We start from the raw sequence: 12,416 nt of genomic DNA, 5'->3' as shown, positions 1-12,416 counted from the left end.
AGACAGTTGTGTAGCAATAGCAGCCAGAGAACACAAGCTGCAGGATCTGTTGAGCTTCTGTACTACAAAATAAGGGCTGGGATGCACCCCTACACCACTGCTCCATCTCTGACTTCTTATCAGTTCTGTTATCACCAAAGTCACTCACAGCGACACCAACAGGCACCTGAGGAACCTTCCCTACACCGAGCACAGAAATACACCACCAACTTAGTTCCCGTCCTTCTACACAGGACGCTCCCTACTTAATCCTGCATGACCTGATTTTCTTCCTCATATCCCCCATCAAAGATCATTACAGCTGTGACACGGACAGCCAGAGCGCCTCAAGATTTTAATGATTTCCCTGTGGGTTTCAATCAGCAGAGATGTCGCGCAGCACAAGGAAGCAACAGACGTCCAGCTCAGCACATACAGCCTCAGCTCTTTATTCCTATCAAATTAGCTGCAGAGGAACCACAATGAGCATGTTAGGCCCACATTAACCCTGCTAACAAGAGCACTTTGGGAGATGCCTGTAAAGAAAAGCACTTTTCTCACAGGGTCTAGCTGCAAGCTTTGTTAGTTTCCTAGCAGAAGCATGAGACTTCAGGCTAAAAATCAAAGTGCCAATATTACCATACTGGCACACAAGGGGACATTGTCTGCTTGCTCTCTGCACTGTTTGCCCCCAGACTGTGCTTTGCAGCTGCTGAGGTTTCTCCTCATACAACGAGGCACTTCCAATGGAGCAAAACACACAAAAACAGGCACCTTAATGGGGCACACACACTTCAATACAGCCAGATAAGCAGCATGCACACAAGCAGGAAGCAATGACAACATGCTGAACCATTTACAAGCATTTTCCTCTCCAGAATAGCAGGTGTGCTTCACCCAATCCATACTGGGTAAGGACACGGGTTGGAGCAGCAGTGGCTATAAATACAGCCCAGCAGCATTGCAGTGCATCAGAACAGCAAGGCAGCAACAGGATGCAGTGCAAACGTGGCATGACAGCACAGCTCCATGACTTCAAATCATTAAAGGACCTCAGCACAGCTGCTAAGCATCTGATCTGGAGTTGGAGTGCAGTCAGCAGACACAGGGCAGGAACAGAACCCTCCTCTACACCTATGCACCAGAACACCCAGCTGCCTGCCTCACCGGGTAAGTGCAGGTAAACCAATAACCTGTGCAGGAGGAAACTGGTTCATTTCAGTATGCTGCTTGTATTTACCTTCCTTTTCTTAACACCCACTGCAGACCTGCAGCTGCCACAGACCTATGGCCTTCATCTTCAGTTCTTCCTCATCCAATCCAGAATGCTCATTAATGGTGATGCCTCTCCTCTGCATGGAAAGCCTCTTTGCGTTTGACCTGCTCTTCATCTCCGTGGAAACCTTACTTGAGAACTCCTGCTGACCTCCACAATACACCGTAACCCCTCTCTCCCATCCCAGCAGCATCTGAAGCTGTATCATTAAATCAGCAGCTTTCCCCATTTGCCGCATTCAGCTCTGGATGAACTCTGCTCAGGGCAAGGCACCTCATTCACCACCAACACCAACGTCCTCATCAGCCTTGCTGTCCTCAGCAGCAGCCATCCAGCTCCAAAGGGCAAGTGCTGATGAAAGCACCGCCTACCTGCAGGCAGCCTCAGCATCCGCAGCACAGCACCCTGAGGTGCCCCTGTGACCCCATCAGCTGGGAATGGGATGGAGCAGTGCTTTGAGAAAAGGGCTCAGAAGAGGTAAAGCAGCTGCTCTTTTTATTTGACATGCAAGGATTCCTGACAGAAATCGACAAGTGAAACCACACAGCGCTACAAAGAGAAGTTCAGCTCTGAAAGTCATAAAAAGGATCAACAGCACCCGTATTTTCTTCACACAGCTGCTGTTAGGGAATGAGACTTTCTTTCAACCATTGGGCCACGCAGGAGATACAGACAAAAACTCCTGAGGCTTCATCTGCAGAGAGCTCTCCAAGTTCAATTAAGAGCATTCTGCTGAGGAAGCACCGGAGCCAGCAGCTGCCAAACATCCATCCTGGTCCCTTCTTTGAGATGGCAGCGAGGGGGGAACATTAAAGCTGGGCAAAGGGAGAAACCTGCTTTCCTTCTCAGGGAGTCATAAAGCCACTGCAGTATCTCAGATGAGAAGCCACTTTACAATAATGGCACATAAAAAAAGCTAATGTGATTTACTCCCTAGTGTAAAAGAGGCTCGCATATAGACTGGAGTTCCCTGCAGCAATAACAGCAGTGGCTATTAGCTTAATTCTTTAAGTACTGAGCTCACTGACCACTCTTTCCCACTGTTAACCATATGCAAGGACAGCAAGATTGCTACAAAAGGGGGTTTTATGACCACGGGGTCTTCCTCCAGCTTTTAATATGAAAGTGATTTACAATACTCAAAAGGAACATCACATGTGCCTGCAAAAGCTGTATCCCACACTTAAGTGAATTACCCCAGCTTGCCTAGAAGGCAGAGTTGCTGCATTTCCTGAGGTTCCTTGGCAAGGAGGTGCTCCCACTGCAGCAGCACGGCTGGGAAGCACGCTGGGGTTCCATCCTCATTGACTACTGAGTCACGACTGCTGGCTCTTCCTCTGCATCCTCATTCATCAAAAACACACATTGTTTCAAGGAGCTCAGCTCCTGTGCATTGTCTGCACGTTAATAAGCAGGGGAGGTAATATACAGCCACAATATTTATGTTTTATCGGCGAGTTAGAAATAGAAATCATACACAGGGCTGGGACAGCAGAGATTATTTATTTCCACAAAAGGAAAAATGGCTTCAATTTATTTAGCCATATAATAAATAGAACAACTCAGCCAAACACCAACTCACTCTTTGCTCAAATTGCACATAATGAATTGATCTAGCTGCATCCTTGCACCACATCCATCACAGCACAACGAGATGGAAGAGGCCTCTCAGATCTCCAAGAGAAGTCCTCTGCTGCTGCACCAATGAAAGGGCTCGTGAGATGTACTGAAGGCACTGCCCAAGCTCCAAAACAATACCACGACAGCAGCTATGCTCTGGAAGTACCACACAAATAGCTACAGGTCTGTTTATCCCACAAAACACAGGAGATAATCTGGAACTGCAAGTGAATTCCAAGGCAGATTTACGCCCTACAGGAGAGCTGCACAGACCTGGCTCCAGACCTGCTTGGAGATGCAGCTCCCTCTCTAGATGAGATTTCTGTGCAGCCTCAGTTCTTGTATGACCAAGTGCTTCTCCCAGTCTCTGTCCTTCCTGTTCTCAGTAGGAAGAGAGACAGGATTAAAATTTATGTTTATACACATGTTCTTCTTAGTCATCCCTGTAATTGATTTCTTCCTCCTCCTCAGCTTTCTGAACACGTTATTATATTTTTCATGTCATTTTCTTCTTTCAAATGTTTTGTGTTCTCAGGTCCCTGTGATATCCTCAGCATCTGCCACTGCCATAAACCACAACTCTCAGGCTTCAGCTGCTCGAGGTAGTGACCTCATTTACTTAATTGATTTGGTTTATAAATGACAGAGAAGAATGATAAAGGAACAAAGCAGGGAAGGCACTTCCTCGAGAGTAACAAGAAGGAAAGCATCTGTAGCAAACTGTGCCTACACTGTTGCAAATGCACCTTTTTAACTGAAAGCCACACCACCACACTCAGCTCCATTCCTCCTCCCGTCTCCTATTCCTCCTCCCAAAGCCACCACCACTTAAAGCTGCAATTTGCTCCCATTCCTGCAAACTGTGCTGCTTCTTTCCTCCCTCTCCCACCTCTCCGCATTAAATCACTGCTTTCAAATGACAAAACCTCTTCTCTGCACATTAAGAAGCAGCCCCAAGACTCGCCTGCTGCAGATCGACTGCTGGTGTGAAGTGCAAGAGGACAAACTGAGAACAAACCAGGCCTCCTGAACACGATGGCAGGTGCTGACCTAACAGATCAGGCCGCTTATCTTTCTATGGTGTACTGACACAAAAAATAGAAGTGGCAAACAGCTCAGCTCTCATTTAAGCCAAAACAAAATCCACAACGTTAAGTCAGCCTCCATAATGAGCTACACTTATAAATTAATTACAATTTCATTTACACAGCTGACAGCAACTGCAGGTGGTCAGAAATGCACTGAAAGTAGCTGCTTACTACAAAGCAAATTAACAGAGCTCATCTAAGGATTTCCTATGCAGGTTAACAGCAAAGAGAGGTGCAGGATGAGAGCAAGCTCCTCACACCAACTTCTTGTCAAGAGCAAGCAGCCAGTTATTCCATCAGATAACAACAGTCACATCGATATCTCATCCCACACCAAGGTAATAAAGCTGTCTTCATTTCAAACAGCTCACACACAAGAGAAGAACTCATGTAGCAAAGTGCCAAAAAGCATCACATTCCAGGAGACAAGTTATTCGTGTTAGGACTAACTTGAGAAATACACCTCCTTACTGCTCCTAAAAATGAAGGCGTTAGGAGGCTTGGGACCACCAACTACTTTATCACAACAGAAGAGCCCAATAACACTCTTGTAAAATCAGTTGATTCACAAGCATTTCATCTTCTGACTTGGCCAAGAGGAAGAAAACTCGATCGTTGAAAGAAGTAACAGAAGAAAAAGTTCAATATAGTCTCCATCACCATCAAAACTCGTAAATAGAAATATTGATATGCTTTTCACAGGGATAGGCAGCACTGAGCTCACTTGTCCTTCGAAAGCCCATAAGGACCATGAATACAGCACTAATGTGACAGAAGCATTGTGTGCAGATAACCAAACAGCGAACACTGCCCACTCATTTCAGTCCTTTGGCTGCGAAGATCAGGTTCAAAAACAAAAGACCTGGGAAGGAGGTTTTTAAGCTTTGGAAAGGCTCCTTCCAGGGATCCACAATGAGCAGCCTCCAAACAACATGAAGTTTCTCATGCAGGATAATGAACCCTTTATGGGGTCAGCTGCCTTTTTACAGTCTACAAGACAAAAACCCAAGGCCCCATTTTTTCCATTTTCATTCAATAGTTCAACACTTTCTCAATGCCAGAGCAACACAGGAGCAGTTCCAGCGACTCAACACCACAAACCTTGAAAGCAAGAGGCCCCATAAAGAAATAAATCAGTCACACATAACAGCCAACCCACGGCCCACAAGAACAAGCTCATCCAGCTGAGGCAACCACCGACACTGCTACAAAAACCAACCTGAGCACCACGTGGGCAGCTATCAGAGCCCACACACAGAAGCTACACGTGGCCCTCGTTCTATCCTGCAGAGCACCCAACACGGCAGGAGCCACAAACAGGGGGCTGGTCCCGCTCTGCCCTTGGCCGGGCCCACCTTGGTACCTCCAACATGGTGGTGAGGGTTGCCAAGCCCTTTCCATCAACCCCATAGCCACCCCACAGGAGCCGCTCCGCAAAGGGGCAGCTGAAGCCCGCAGGTGCCCCCACCCGTCCCTTAAATACTCTCCTCGCCCCACCGCAGCCAATCCGAGGAGTGGGGCGCAATGCCCCCTCCTCTCTCTAAGCCAATGGCAAACGGGGGCGCGAGGCACGCGGCCAATCAGGTAGGGGCAGGTGCGCCCCTTCCCGCCGCCGCTCTCCTCAGTTTGACCCCCGCCGCCCCCCCCCAGCCCGACGTTCACACAGCACCAACCACCGGGGGGGCACCGGGGGGGCACCGGGGGGGGAAGGGGGCCAGAGGGGCAGGGGTTGCCGGCGAAAGGCCGCGCCGAGCGGGCAGAGGAGAGGAGATGGGAAGGCCCGGCTGCCTGAAGGAGGGGAGCCGGGCTAAAGAGCGGGCCGAGGAAAGCGAGCGGCCCGCCGTAACGGGGGGCTGAGCGCCCACAGCACTGGGGGGGAACAAGATGGCTGCAGCACGCACGCACACACACATACACACACACATACACACACATACACACCCCCCGCCCGTAGCGAGGTGCCGGGGTCCGGACTGTACCATCCGGGGAGGGGGGCAGGGGTGGGGGCAGCCCCTTTCCCTCCGGCCGGGCGGGTGGGGGATCCCGGCTGGGGCGGGGAGCGGACCGTACCTCTCCCGCGGGGTTGGGGGGGGGGGGGGGGGGGGCAACGACCGCCCCCTTCTCCCCCCCCCCCCCCACTCCCGGGAGCGAACGGTTTATCCCGGCCGCAGCGCTCAGCGGCCGCCAGCTCCGGGCGCCATCTTGGGTGCGACTAAAACAACGCGGCCGAAACCCCCGGCGCGGCCCCGCGGCGGCCCCGCACCGCGCTGCCCTCCCGGACCGTCCCATCGCGTTACCTGAGGGGGTCCCGTGCGGTTGCCGCGTCCCGGCCTCCGCCGCCGGCCCCGCTGCGGCCCCAAACCCCCCCACCTGTCCTCACCTCACAATGGTAGCTGCAGAGCGGGAGGGGGGGGCGGCCGCCCGGACCTCATTACCATAATCTGCCTGGCAACAGTCAGCGGCGGCGCGCGCTGATTGGCTGAAACGCCTCCGCCCGCGAAGATGAGGCACAAAAGTCGTCGAGAAAAGACTGTGGAGCAGGCCAAGTGTGGGGGTCGGGGAGCAAATGGGGGGGAGGAGGGGGCCGACCCACGGGGAGGGGGGGAACCGCTGCCCAGGCCTTCACCGCTCCCCCTCCCCCCGGATGCTCGCCACCAATCAACGCGCCGCTCTCATCTCCGCACCGCTCCGCAGAGGTCCTTCCCGCCAATCCGAGCTCTCTTCTTATCGCGGCGCTCCGCCCCCTACTGGGGGAGGCGAGCAGCGCCCCCTGCTGGGAGGGCGAGGGAGGGCGGAGCGCCCTCTGGCGGTGGGGAGGAGCCGCGCTGATTGACCGCTCCGGGGAATTCAGCTAACGGGTCCCAGCGGTGGGGTTCATCGCCTTCCTCCTGTTGCAGCTCTTCTTCAGGAGGTGTTTGTGTTATGGCAGCGTGCAAAAATACAGCTTTGCTCAGTCCCTGTTCGCCATTAGCACGCACTCAGCAAACCGTGTGAGCTAGCGGCTTAGGAGAGACTTCCTAAATAAGACGATATGAGTGCTCCACACATGGTTTTTGCACAAGCACACACACAAACCTGGCCTGTTGTGGCCCAGTGAGCCCATAGCAGGGGAGGGCAGGTTCTGCTGCTTGTCCTCATCCTCTGCCCTTGGAGAACTGCAGCAAGCTCAGCTCTCAGTGCAAGCCACTTCTCTACAGTCCCTACTGCAGCCCTTTATACTGGGGCACAGAAAGCAGCCCCTATTGCATTGACACGGCCCTTCCACGAGCAACCAAGTTAAAAAGAAAAAATCAGAGATACAAATTCTCTAACTCACACTCAATGACTTGAATTGTTACACAACAAACATGTTTGGAACTGAAGTGAGCTGAATTTCTTACCCAATTTCCTTATACCTTTTTCTCTGCTCAAGTCCTCTGGGCAGCTCCTTGTACTTATAGAGTCAATTTCTCCCCTTATCCTATAAAAACCAGTCTCAATTTCATTACACCATGCTGAAACGCTGGGATAACAAATAGCACAAGGAAATATACGAGACCAAATAAAATTGCTTTATTTCCCATATTCCTCAACAGCTATCTGTACTCATTTTAGAAAGAAAAAAAAAACAAAGATTTTCAAGTTATCCTATTTTATTTGGGATTCCTATGAGCCTCCCTAGCATTTCAGCACTGACTTGCATACAAGCATGCTATTGTGTTACATTTCCATGCAACCCTGTGGTTGTGCAGTTGAGCACAGAAGAGTGTAGGAGGACTTCAGGGCTGTCCTTTCCTGGTACGTGGGTCACGTTCTGAAAGTTCTTCGTGGGTATTTTCTTCCCTTAGCTTAGAAAGGCCGATTCAGGGCAGGCGCTCAGAGGACATAACAAGCTGCCAGATGCAGAGAAGGCGTGCTGCTCCGATTCATCATCTGCCGTATCTGGAATCTGATGTAATGCCCATTGTATTTCCCACATTTAATTCATTCTTTGTTTTCCTAATGGCCTCACGCTGTCAGAGCGAGAAAAACCTTCACATTAGGTTGCTTTATTTCTAGTCTTCACAGGTAGTCCCAATAATTTCCCTATTTGCCTGCGTTGTCTGGAACAGCACCATAACCCTGCACTGAATCCTTTCTCTCATCTCACAGGTCATCAGGTCTGCATCTCCATCTCTGCATCTCCATCTCTGCACCACCTCGTTGGCACGCTGCTCAGCTGTGCACACTGTCCTCCTGCCTTCCCTACTTTGTCATCCCCACGGCCACTGCAAGGGGACACAGCACTGCGTGCACTCAGCTCCTCCCAGTGAGGGCTGTGCTCTCCTCCCTCCAGCTGGAAGAGCACAGCAGCCCCATCTCATCTACTCACCAACATCTGCCTGACCCGAGTTGCTCTCCCAAACACCCCCATCCATTCCTTTTGCCAAGTAAAGGCACCATCACAAGTTTTTGCCATAGAAGGCAAACCTCCCGCTTCCTGGGCCACTTCTCCCTAAAGATGCTCAGCATCTCCCCATCTCCCTCCAGATGTCCTGCAAAGCTTTTCTGAAGCTTTCCTTCAGCCCACACCTCTTGGTTGCTGGTTTTGTTGGGGTTATTTGATTTTTTTTGTGACATTGTCCCATTCTGAGAGGCACGTAAATTAAAATGAGACGAAGAAAAATGCTCGAGTGCTGTAAACTCATCTGAGTTATGTAAGCAGGCCGTGCCTGATGGCCCCACTGACCTCTCCTGTCTACATCTGTGCATGATAAGTAGGCACTCGCATCCTGACTTGCAAATTAAATTGTGTGGAATTGGGCTGTGCATTGTAGTATCCACTGAACTTCCCTCACACAAGGCTGATTTAAAATACCAATCTAGAAGATGGAGAAAACGTTTGTTAGAACCTTCTGAATTATAATGCAGCCGAAATGTGATTACTTTGCATTCTGCTTGGAGAATATGCAACATGGTGAAGGTAACGATATGAGTTTACTGATTTAGAGCAAGCCATAATAAAGGTAATTAAGATTGCCTCATGCAAGACATACAAATAGAACATACAAGTGTAACTAAGTGCTCCTGTTGTCCCTCCAGAAAAAAGTTTCTTTTAAATAAGCCAAATTATCCTTTGCGTTCAGCACGGAAAAGTTTCACCAAACAAGCTGGGCTGTCCTAACAGCACCTACCTAATAATCTCCAGATTGCTTTGACTTAAGAGGTAAATTCAATTTGTACCATTAAAGAAAGTATTTCATCACATGCATTCGGTTCAGCTACCTTCAGCTGCTCTGCACCCACAGTAATGTCATTCATTCCCCAACATTTAATGAACACAGGCAGAAAAGTGAATTACAAAACAATTCACGTGCTCCAGAATGGGCTTTCCTGTGCACTTCACAGAAATGTGCACTAACTCCTAGGAAGAAGCAGCTTTTCAGTTCACCATGAGGACCTACATAACAAAGCCATGCTGGGTACAGGAATTGGGATGGAGCTGCCAACACAGCAGTAAGGAAGAACACAGCTGTTCCTATGGCAGTGCCTGCCTGCCCCCACTGTAAGGCTGCTGCCTCTGGCAGGGACTTCAGACCTGAGTTCAGCAGATCCCACAGGCACAGCAGCAGCGCATGCAGGCCACGTCACATACAGAACACCAATGCAGCAGAGTCATTCTTCACTTTTTTAATTATTGGAGCATTTCCCAGAAATCCACACTGGGCAGATGGAGCTCAGCTTCAAATCCAGGTCAGCCCCTTCACCTGGGATTGCTGGTAATGGATCCCTATGTCCTCCTTCCTGAGCAGCCCTATGATGGGGACAGAACCCAGCCCTGCTGATGCTCTGCTCAGGTCCCTGTGTCACCCCTGCCCTGTGTCTGGTTCTGTTGGTGCACTCTCATAGGCAGCAGATAATTCTGTGCCAACTGCTAAGTAACCACAGGCTATTTTCCTTTCCTCCCCATTAAGCAGCCTGGGATGACTCAAAACTATTAATGATGCTTTTTGATATTTCTGAGTCTGCTTGAAGCTGAGCAGAAATAAAAGTGAAATATTATCTCTTAGAATTAACACCATATCTAGGCATCACAAGAGTCTTTAAAGAACCGTGAAAGATCTGAAGGACTTCACTTTCCCAGAATATTTCCCCTTGTCCAGCCCTGGATTTATTAAAACACATCCTTCTGACAGCTGCTTTCCAAAGGGGGTGATGAGGTGATGGAGGCAGTCTGAACCACCTCTGCTGGGAGGGGGGATCCCTCAGAGCCAGCCCTGCTACTTCCAGCTATGAAAGAAGAGCAGATGGACAAAGTGGGTAAGTTGTGTTTAATGCCTCCACAGGAGCATTAATACCCATCTGATAATCTAGGTACTCGTACTATTTATGCAGGCTTTTTGACAACCAGCAAAAATAAGCACTGTGCCTGGGGAAAACCCACTAATCACTTCAATATGGATCACGACAGAAATATCAGTCAAGCGGTTACTCTTCCTTAAATGGTCAGAAATGAGGACTTCAGATCCTTCCATGGGTGTGGGAGGCAGAAGGGTCCCCAGCTGCTGAGCATCACAGACTGAGCAGTGCAGCACCTGAGCAGGTTTCCTCTCAGCTGAAGCTGGCACTTTCACTCTTGCAACCTTTGCTGGGAGACAACAAAGCGGCCCTGAGGACAAATAAGGATAATTCTTTCAAGGCTTATTTCTGCTTATTTGTTCTTACGCCAAGATTTTTATGTAGCTTGGATAGGGGACTTCTTTTTTTTCCCCTCTACTGTTTACTCTCCCCATGTATTTATAGACAGCAGTCATATCCTCTCCTATAATTTGTTTTTGTTAAGCTGTGCGCATTCCTTTCATCTCTCCTTGTACAGTATGTTCTCTACTTTGTCTTACTTGCCCCTCTAGTAGAATCCTATAACTGAGAGTTTGAAAACAAGTCTCCAAGCTATGATTTCTTCCTTGAAGCAGTTTCACAAAGTCCTGCTGAGTCTTAAGGGGAAGGGCTCCCATTGTGAAGTCTTTGGCTCTTATGGGAAAGGACACACCTCTGAGCTTGCAGAAGCATTCAACAGCCACAGCCCCATCCCAAGGAGCCCAGACAAAACAAGCCTGACTGAAGGTGGCACCCTGAACCCAGATACCTAGAGCAGCAAACAAGGCCAAAACCACAAAGCAGGTCAGAGGTACAGCAACAGAGCAGCCCCAAGGCTACAGCACAGCCTGATAAGGACAGATAAAGCAAAACAAAGCACAGCACCCCAACCAACAGCCACCAACCAGGGCCATGTTCTTACAGGATGATCCATGCAGGTGGGAAGGGGCAGCCCAGGGCTCCGCTTATATAGAGCACCTGGGCCTGTGGGTGGTGGGGTGGGGAGGCTGGCATTTATAAATGGCCCCAGGTGAGAGGTGCCCTGGGTGCTGCAGGCCTTGCTGTAGGTAAGGTCTTGTTTTTGGTGCAGCTTTGTGGGATTTTTGTGCTTTGTGGGCTGTGTTTTAGTGCAGTATTTCTTTTGGCATAGTATTTCATTTTCTGTTGAAAGTTCACGGGTGCTTTAAAATTGCCATTTAAGCTTTCAGAAGCAGTTGTGTGCTTTATTTGTGTCTATTTATTCTGTGCCCTTAGGCTATGGTTTTTATTTACCATGTTTTTCAAGTTTTTTCCCTACCTTTTCTCCCTAAGATCAAACGATCTGAGCTCTGAGAAGGAAACCACTGCTGGTGCTTTCCCAGAGGGCTCTGGATTTCTGTTGTTCAGTGCAAGCAAAACAACCTTTTCAGTACTGGTGGTGTTGCACTGCTATCAGCATCTCTGGTATTTGAGACTGCAGTGTCCTGTTTGAATAACTGACCCTGCAGAGAGATCTGCACAAGCAGACACCTGCAGCAGCATGGGGCTGTATTGATTTAGATGTCACTTTGGATTATGTTCAAAGTGTTTTTGCAGAGCAGTTCTTTGCAGTGGGATGTGTCCTTCAAGAGGAGAGTAGTGTCAGGGGAAGAGAAATGTTTGCTTTGGTGACTGATTGGTGTAAAGAAGGGGATGTTTTGAAACTGAACTGAGTTGGAAAGGTAAGTATATTCCACCCACACTACAGACACATACCTGAGCCTTGGAAAACAAGTGCATTAAAGGAGCAGTAGGAATCAAATGAGGTAAACGTAGAGCAAGTGCCAAGATCTGCCAGAGTTCAATGCTGCCTTATTTCTGAAGCTGACAAAAGAAAAATGGTATCATCTGAGACAGCAGTTAAGCTCTGAGCTGCAGCCTCTGCCCTGGTGCAGGCGGCTCCAAATGGAAAGCTCCTGCTAGCAGCCATCAGGAGCAACACAGCAATGAGCTGCAATGGGGGAAGTGCAGAGCTGCCCGGAGCTGGGAGTGCTGGCAGGTCCCCCAGTGTGCCTCAGACAAATGGCATTGCAGGAGGAACTGGGATACTGTGCTCTGCAAAGCAATAACATATTAATCTGCTCTCCAGAAATCTTTCA

The 12,416-nt window shown here is 49.5% G+C and overlaps 1 protein-coding gene across 4 annotated transcripts in view; it reads right to left on the bottom strand.

Moving 5' to 3' along the window:
• PRDM10 (PR/SET domain 10) overlaps positions 1-6,422 on the bottom strand; it is a 39,756-nt gene extending 33,334 nt beyond the window's left edge. Inside the window, exon 1 of one of the 4 annotated variants that reach the window (XM_042882285.1) lies at positions 6,344-6,422. The gene's annotated coding sequence lies outside the window, so the exon portion shown is untranslated. The other 3 variants (XM_042882284.1, XM_042882283.1, XM_042882286.1) reach the window with 3 other exon arrangements.
• Between the last annotated feature and the right edge of the window lie 5,994 nt (positions 6,423-12,416).

The sequence above is a fragment of the Lagopus leucura genome, unplaced genomic scaffold, assembly GCF_019238085.1.
Source record: "Lagopus leucura isolate 7727_CA_CO unplaced genomic scaffold, USGS_WTPT01 Super-Scaffold_100034, whole genome shotgun sequence".
Classification (NCBI taxonomy): domain Eukaryota; kingdom Metazoa; phylum Chordata; class Aves; order Galliformes; family Phasianidae; genus Lagopus; species Lagopus leucura.
This window is presented reverse-complemented; position numbering and strand designations above follow the sequence as displayed.